This window comes from Coturnix japonica, chromosome 34 (assembly GCF_054131305.1).
Source record: "Coturnix japonica strain WE chromosome 34, WE-NBRP24, whole genome shotgun sequence".
In the NCBI taxonomy this organism is placed as follows: Eukaryota; Metazoa; Chordata; class Aves; order Galliformes; family Phasianidae; genus Coturnix; species Coturnix japonica.
The window spans coordinates 3,017,331-3,026,769 of NC_140696.1; positions in this window are offsets into that span (position 1 = coordinate 3,017,331).

Here is a 9,439-nt window from a genome sequence, read left to right on the forward strand (position 1 = left end):
AATACCTTTAGCTTTTTTTCCTTTGGAGCTCAGGGGAAGGTTTGGGGACCAGCATTCAAAAAAGCATCGGTCTCCATGGCACTGCGAGTGTATTTGAGGAGGAATTCAAAACATCTTTAAACAGCTTTGTTCTCAAGTACGGAAGCGGGGGGTTGGAGGGGGGAAGGCCTTCAGCTCGGGCGTGTCTCAATCCCTCCGAAAAACCCCGGGGTTATTGCAGGGTTCGGTTTAGGGTTGCGGAGCCCGTAGCGCTCCCCGCCGGTCCCGGGACTCCGGGTGTAGCTGCCCCGTCCGGGTGGTGGCTCCGAATTTGCCTCACTTAATTGATTCCCTGCAGTACGTCGGCCGTACTCGGTGTTAGAGCTGAACCTCGGGACCCGGGTCGCGATGTATGGGGATGAGCAGCGGGGCTCCGAGCCCGGAGAGATAGGGAAAGGCTGGGAGAGGCGGAGCCGGCAGGGAATAGTGATGGGTGGTTCTCTGGCAAAAGGGATTTCCATGGTAAACAACTCTCTATCTTGCTGCCGACGCCCATTGATTCCTTTCCATCCACTGCTACCCATGTGTTGGGATGGATGGATGGAGACTAGTGATCTCCTCGAACTGCCGAGGGTATCCAGCTGCAATCTCTGCATAACTAACAGCAACCAAAGCGTTTGGGGATGGAGTACAGCAGGGCACTGGGAGTTGTCCGTGTTTTTATCGTGCCCAGGCGGGCGCCCATCTGTCTCCTCTGGCACTCGGTGCTGATCTCCATCACCTCTCCCTCGCGATGCCACTTGACACATGACTGACAGTCAGTGCCCTGCACGCAGCTCAGAGCCCACTGCTCGTGGCTCCTTCAGCACAACAGATAAAACATTGCTTCAGTACCCGGCAATTTATAGCCATTTTGTTCTCATCCATCACTCAGGAAACAGCGCAAAGAGGCAGCTCTGCCTGGCATAAGCAATGGGTCCCTGATGCCAGAGAGAGCCTCCATCTCCTGCTCTCTGCATGGAGAGCCTTGGTGACATCAGGCTATGTTATCCTTGGCCATGGCTGTGTTAGTGGATGGGGTTGTATGGCAGTGGCCCCCCAGGGCTGCACTGGTCCCTGTGCAATGGATAACCTGTGGGCAGTGCTCTGCTTGCCCAGCAGATATGGGGGCTCACTGCTTGCCCATTATTTGTGCTTCTCACTCTTCCTTCTGTTCTTGCATTCTCTTCTTCTACAAGGACAAAACATCAGGGCACTTGTGAATCTTTCCCATTTTAATTGGTAACAACTGGTACCGCTCGTCAGCAGTCCATGTCGTGGGAGTTTAATTTGATCTGATGACCGGTTAATGGAGGCTTTCCCATCGGGACCTGGCAGTACTGCAGGCTGCAAGGAGTTTGTGCTCTCTCCATGCCAGTCCCCTGCCCATCTCTGGGGTGAGGGGTCCTCTTTATGGCGTTCAGGCTTAGGAACAAGGGCAGGGTTTAGATGTGGTCATACTGAGGTCACACAGAGCAGGGGGGTCCATCTTGGCCAAGGCCGTGCATCTGGAACAGCATACGAGTGCCTGACAAGTGTGTTTTATCAAGGATGGGCAGGATAATTTTGCACGTCCTTGTTTTGTCATTTAGGGCACTTAAAGTGTCACTGAGATTTCACTAGCCTAAAAGCTTATCTGTCAGCATCAGTGAGTTATTCCAGTAAAAGGCTATCATCAACAGCAGCAGGAGGAGGGGGGAAACCTGAAGGTTTTATATTCCAGGTTCTCTGTGGCCAATCTCAAGCCTTTTCTGCAGGCCTTGTTTATCTGCACAGCGGTGGCCAAAGCTGGTGGGCAGCAGTGCCCAGAGCTGGGCTGCAGTCATCCAGCTGCATCCCCAATGACACAGCAGGCATTTTGCTCAGGGTTTACTATTTCTGAGCCTGTTTTAATGAGGTGGTGCTGCAGGTTGTGGGCGTGCAGCACACAGGGCTGTGTGTGAGAGACAAGGGGAAAAGGGTCACAGGGATTTCTTTGAAGGGGACAGAAAATTGGAGAGGGGAAGCCTTGAGCAAAGCGAAAGTGAGATGTACACAAGTCTGGCTCTGTCTTCATTTGCTTTAGTGCACTGGGAGATACTACCCTGATTTGTTCCTGTCTTTGGGTTGCACCCTAATAGCACAGCGTGGAAGGATGGAGGGCTGAAGGGCTGAGAGGGATGCAGGAGGGCAGGGAGAAGTGATGTAGGATGGATGGATGGGCAGATAACTGCCCACTGCCATGGGAAGCTTAAGACTCTTGTGTTGGAGCAGAGCTCTTCAATGAAGAAGTCATGGCACTGTGCTGCCTTCAGCTGCAGGGATGCTTTTTCTGAACAGTGAACTGGAAAACAAACTTGCCTTGTGCAGTAAACAGATTTTAATGTGCTGTTAACTATATTTATATGACTTTCTGTCCAAGGAGGTGGATTTACAAACATATTAAATGGTTTTCACCCTGGTACATGACTGCTATGCCATATTTCATTTACTCTGGAAATCCAGTGGCAGACTGGATCATAAAAAAATGTTGTATAAACACACATAAAATATTTGTTCCAAGCACAGAAGCAAATAAAAGAGGAGATGAGCTGGAGTGGGAGCCTGGGGGCCTGTCGAGGAGGGGAAACAGGGAATTCAGAGGGAAATCACACAAGTGCTGTCAGCAGCGTGGAGTCAAAACACAAATGTTTTTCTGCTTCTGTCTGACGACAACACCTGCAGTTTCTCTCTTAGTTTTGGGGGCTTTGGCCACCTGCAAAGCAAAATGAAGCTTTTTATTCTTTGCTTGCGTTTTGTGATATGAAAAGTAAATATTTATAACAGAACCTAAACAGTGACGTTGTCCCAACACACCTGGGAGCAGCACTGCTTCATCCCAGTGAGGCACATCCTTGGATAGCTGGAGGCTGTTTTCCCACCCTCTTCTTTTCTCTGCCATTTGGGAGTTTCTCTGTGGCCTCTGATGGAAAGCCCACACAGCAGAAAGACCCAGAGCATCACCAGCAGGCAGAGAATGGCTTTGTTCCACGGTGAGAAGGGGACATGAGCTTATCAGTGCCCTGTCACCGTGCCTGGGTGATGGATGCCCACACGGTGCTGCCCTGACCTCCCGCTGTCCCTGGTTATCTGCTGGTGGCCAGCACCAGCCTTCTGCTGGTTCAGATCTTTCCATCATCTGCACCATTAGCATCCCTGCCCGGAGCGCTGCTGCTCCGAGAGCTGGCAGCAAAAAAAAAGGTCAAAACCATTCTCTAAAAATTGATGTACTTATGACTGGTGCTTCCCCAAACGCTGAAAAGATTTTCTTTTTCCTACTTTCTTCCTTTCTCTCAACCTTCCTTCCATTTACGACAGTGAGTTGCAGCAGGAAGAAAGGAGAAGGGGAGGGCAAAAGGGGCAAAAATGAAAGCTAAAAGGAAAAAAACACCCTTTGTAGTCTTCATTTCTTCCTTTGTTGGGCTGGAGGATGGTGGTGAAAAGAGGCTTTCCACTCTGAATGCAATGAAAGCAATGCCAATGGATGGCAATTTTTGGCCTGTCTTCTTTGACATGAGCAGGGAGGAGGCATTCCTCCCTCCAGGTGTTTTCTGGAGCCAATGTGGTTTGGGCAACACCAAACTGACTGAATATAGTGACCCTTATATACTGCTAATGGGAACACCTGAGCGCCCTCTGCTCCTTGCTGGGGCGTTGCTTTCTGTTTGAATTGTGGACTATTCAGGCTGGAAAACACCTCCAAGATCTCCAAGTCCAACTCCAACCCATCCCACCAAGCCCACTGACAATATACCTGAGTGCCACATCCCCATGGCTCTGGAACAGCCCCAGGGATGGTGGTTTCCCCCCTTACCTCCCTATGCAGCCAATGCTGACCACTCCTTTGGAGATGAAATTCTTCCTTATACCCAGCCTGCTTGCTTGTCTAAAGAACAGGGTCATGCTTCTGCTGCTCCTTTCAGTGTTGTGAAGGGCGGGTGCTCCCAGTTGCACATTCAGGGCGAGGACAGCTTTAAAGCTTCGACAGAAAAAGCATTTTTTCCCTTTAAACCTCCTTTAGAACTGTATCAGTAATCCGCGGTTACTTTATTAACATGGTATTAAAAGGACTTGAGGCCACTCACCGAATTCCTATTTCAAATAAATAATTACTGGAGCCAAGATAATTTATTAAATTAAATTGAAAACCCCAGACGTGCTCTGTATTTGCCTTCAAGTGATTTGTTGTTTATTTTTTTAAATACCACATCCAAAATGATGCTGATTCTTTTCCCAGGGAGGCGGTGGAGTCGCCATCCCTGGCGGTGTTCAAGACACGTCTGGATAGGGAGCTAGGAGATACGGTTTAGTGGTTTTCTGTAGGTATGGTAAAGGGAGGACGGTCGGACTAGATGATCTTGTAGGTCCTTTCCAACCTTGTGATTTTATGATTCTATGATTCTCATGCTGCTATATACAGGGGCTCTGCATTTGGGCTAGAATGCCAATGTGGCAGCACGGGGCCTTCTGTAGGCTGTGAGGGTCTGAATGAAGCTCAGTTGCAGTCAGTGAAGGGCAGATAGAGATTTGTTCTGAGTAGAACAGTGGAAGGTCTGGGTGTGATTTGACGCCCACAGTCCGGTGCTGCTGGATGGGGTCTTTATTTTGCATTTTGTGTCCCCAAGCAAAGATGTAGATGGACTTTTCTGTATTCACTTGGAAGTAAACAAACAGAAATCCTTATCGTTTCTTACACCGAAAGTACATTGGCAGGAACCAAAGGGATGCATTATATATTATGTCATTTGCGTCCCATTTGCCTTTTAAAGAAATGAGAGAGAAAGATGAAAAGGAATGTTTGATGGTGCTTCCTATCATCTCTACAAAAGAGCTCTGCACTGAAGCATTGGGCTTCTGCAAGGAGTGCCACGTGATTCAACTTCCACACAGCACCAAAGAGCAGCGAAGGGCAGGAACAGCACACACCCCCATTTCAGCTCCTCTCATACCTTTGTGCTTGGGTAAATTAATGCTAACGTTGGCTCTTGGATGGACATGCATTACCTATAGCCCTCTGGTAGAGAGATCCCTTAATGGCAGCTTGTACAAGATTTGGTTGTATCTCATTTGTTGGTCATTTGCAAGCAAGGCTGTTTCAATCAGTTGGTAATTTTTCATAAAGCATTTTGATTAAATAAATAACGAGAGCGCAGAGCGCTGTTTTATTATTCAAAAAAAAACCTCTGCAATCATAAGTGCTCTATTGATTGAGCTTTCCAAGCACTCTGCACATAAATAACCATTCGTGTAAATAATGCTATCAAAACCAATGGTGCTGTTCACCAAAGGAAGGAAACTCTTGCTCAGGTGTGGGCTGGGGGAGGGTAATGAAATTCCCTTCTAATATTGTGTGTGTAGAGAGATCCATGTCCAATAGGAGAATGATGACTGCCAGAGACTCAAATGTTATTAAGGTGCTCCAGCAAGTGCTGCTGTTGCCTTGTTTGAAGTTGATATTGTGTTTGCTATTGGGTGTTTTTAGATTGCTGGTTATCACAGGGCTCCCCAAGTCTTATAGGGCTATAGGGATTGGCCCCACCAATGGATGGGGTGCTTTGTTGGGGTGTTATCTGTGGTTTACCGAGACACAAAATGAATCGGTGCTAAATCTGAACCTCAAAAAGATGCCGGTGTTTAAAAACAGGAAAGCTGTTGCATAATAGGGGAAATTGAGATGAGAATCCTTTACATGCCACGGTTACTTCAGAAGCAAGAATAAACAATGTTTAAAAATGTATAAACACAGATGGCATATTTTCCTTTAAAAAAAAAAAAGAGAAAGTTTTGAGAAAAATAAAAGCCTCTTAAAATAGAATAAAATATGAAAAGAAGGAGAAGTAGGTCGCCAAAAAGGAGAAAAGAAAGGGGAATTCGAAGTGAGGGGGGGAATAACAAAGTGGAAATCAAAGACGGAGCGCTGTGCAGCAGCATGGGGTTGTCATTGGGATCTCTGGGATGGGAATGGGAGGAGTGCAGTCCTTGCCTTGTGGCGATGGCGGTGGTGAGGGTGGCCCTCTTGGTCTGCTGTGCTGGGAGTTTAAAAAGCAGAGCTGCATTGCCTGGGAGTTGCTCAGGAATCAGGGAGAGACATTTGAAAAGACTCGTTTATTTGCACCATTAACCATTTTAACTGCCTCTCTCGGATAACAGTGATTGCAATGGTTAGGAGAGCAGGTGTTGGAGTAATAAGGGTGATTGAAAAGCGTTGGATGGTCATTATTATTAACTCTGGTCATAAAAAGGAAATAGGGTTGCGTATACGCCCTGTGTTCTTTTATGCCCTTCTGTTTTATGGACTGGTGGTTCTCCTACCTGGGCTGTCCCAGGGTGAGCTGCTTTGGTATGGTCCAACCTCAGCACTTGAAGGCACTCATCCCTTCATTCTCCATTCAGAATAAATAGCACGCTGTGGTTAGTTTTCTCCTGCTGAAACCTCTGCGGTGAGATCTTAGCGCTTAATAGATTCCAGAGATAGGAATACAAGCTCGTTTGGTGGTGTTAATTTAAGAAATAACAGGGATGAGTAAACACACAGGTTGTATAAAAGGACACAGACTGTGTGAAAACATGCTGGGCCTGTAAAAACAGTGCTGATGGAGCAGCACCTCTGATACTCCAGCAAGGTGAACGTGTGGAGCCTATGATGTTCCTTGGGTTAACAGGGACCCAGCGCCCAGTGGGAAAACTGAGCCAGAGAAAGGCAGCGTGGAAATACCACACACCTTCTTAACAATGAGAGTAATTAAACTCTGGAGCACGTTAACAAAGGAAATGATGAATTTGCCGTCGTTTCTGTCTTCGAGAGGAGATTGGATGGGTTCCTAGAAGATAAGCTTTAATTCGAGTGCACGATTGGACTCTGTAGTGTTAAATTATGGATAAGGTGAGAAACTCCCTCCACCAAAGGACTGAGGGGTGCAATATTCTGACATATGTTAAGCAGTAAATCAGATTAGACTATTGGAGTGGCCCCTCTTGGCCCCAGAGCCTATAAATATTCACTTCCATTATAATCAGCTCTTGCACCACTTGCACTCTGGTTTACCAGGTGACCATAGAAACATCAGAGTTCGTCGAAGCAAATCTTGTTGCCACAGGAGAAATATATGGATTGTGTCATTGGATTTGGTGGGAGTCAGAAAGGAGGCACAGCCTCCAACCCAGGAAGGTTGGGGCCTTGCTCTAATCTCACCCTTAGGCTCTACAAGGGAAAATGGCAGCTCTGGCTCTCGAGCTGCTATTTATTCATTCACACTTAAGGCTACATTTCTTGCTGAATCAAAGGCTTTAGCAGTAGATCTTGTGCTTTTAAGTCGGCTCTGTTTGATGAGGGCAGAGCGGTGGTTTCTCCTTTACTCTCCCAGCCCTGCAGAGAACCTTTATGTTGGTGGGCAGTGAGGGAGATGTGGGGCAGAGAGCTGGGGAACCACCGCACCTGGATCCTTGCAGTAGGGCTGGGATTCAGCCCACCTCACCCCCCAGCCCTGAGCATCTCGCTCTGGGCACACAGTGCCTCTCAGGGCAGAGCATCACTACATGTTGCTGCTCGGGGAGGGTTTTCATGCTGTTTATTGAAGGTGTTTTATTTCTGAATTGTAGCTTCAGGTTAAATTCCTCCCTGTTGAAGCCGGCGGCTGCAGCAGCACCTCAAAGCTGCGGAGCTATTGGATGTGAGGGAGAGACTTTCTTCTTTGCTGAGAATCAGCATTTTGTGTGGTTTGTTGCCACCAGGAGCAGGATTGGAGTCCCTGCAGGAAAACTGGCGAGAATAGTTTTCTCTTTTTTCTTTCTCTTTTCTTCTTTTTGCCTTTAAGTTGAGCAAATAAGTCAATGGAGGGGAAAATGGGGAGTGTGAGCAACCAGCAGACTGGTGAACCATCCCTCTGCCTGTCTGCTTTGTGCTCCATAACCCAGTATGGTGCAGGAGAAGGGGCACTGCTAGCACCTCTGGGACTGCCCTCTGCCCCATTGGTGCTGGGGGAGTGCAGGAGCAAGGATGCAGCCTTGGGGTGTATGGGGGGAGCAGGGATGCAGCCTTGGGGTGTATGGGGGGATCAGGGATGCAGCCTTGGGGTGTATGGGGGGAGCAGGGATGCAGCCTTGGGTTGCATGGGGAGTTGCTCTGGACACTGCCAGTCTCTATCCAGTGGGAACAGCAAGCAAGCAAACCTTGTTAATATGAATGAGCCATGAAGGAGTATCGGTGTGGCATCAGCAGGCAGTTGTGTTTAACTCAAGTGAGTACATCTCTGCAACACTGCCATGCATTTGCCCTATGCGTAGGAGATATTTGTGTTGTTATACATAGGTCTGCCATGTATGAAAAGGCATTTGTGGGTTCAGATGACTCAAGACGTGATCTTGTCATAAAAGGCCAATATGTGAAACATACACTCCTTGTGCAGTGGGAGCAGAAAAGCAACAGGTTTTCATTCTGTGTGGGAAAGTTGAAGTGCTAATCTTCCCCTCTCGTGCTGTTTTGGACATGTGCTGTAGTATCAGGGTACATTGCAACAGCAAAATGGAGACCTCTGGAAAAGCACTCCACGATCAATGAGGGGCTGCGTGCTTCTTGCTTTCTGCAATGCATTTAGCTCAAATGTGCTATAGTTGCAGTGTGTGGTTTTCCTCCTGGCCAGGCCCATGGGCTGACCCTGGGATGTATCTTGCTTGCTTGTTTGTTGCTGATAATGGCTCCTCGATTGGGATTTGGCCAACAGCTGTGATGCTGCAAAAAGCTGCACTGATGTGGATGGTGGGAGTGAAAGCAGGGAGCAATGTGACCATGTGTGGGATGGACCCAGCACACCTTCTGAGCACCAGCTTCTACCACTGTAAACCCATGTAACCTGAAGGGCGTTCAGTTCACAGGCTGCCCTTTCCATATGTGATAAGTTCATGTAGGACAGGAGACCTGAATACGCATTTGGAGTCACTGTCCCTGTAAGTGCTCCAGAACATGTGGCACTTGGGGATACGGTTTAGTGGCATGGTGTGACTGGGTTAGGGTTGGACTTGGTGACCTTGGAGATCTTTTCTGAACTTAATGATTCTGTTTATTTGGAAACAAACGGGTTCTGCTGGCTTGAGCTGAGCCGCGCTCACGCTGATACTGTAACACGCTGTGCTGTGGGTGTTCCTCCCCGTCAATTAGAGCTCCATCCTAAAAAACGAGTGCACAAAATGGTTCAATGAGCGCATAACACTCCCATTAAATCAGTGTGACTCCTCATGCACTTCAAGTAAAGCCTGTGCGCTGTTTAGCGAGCTTTTAACCTATTCGTTCACACTGCCAAGGGAGTCGTGGAAATATTAGGCGTGATAAATGGAATTGAAAAGGGGAAAAACAAGGAAAATACATCAGGAAATGAGTTATCAGCACAAAGGCACAGGGAGGTGCAGC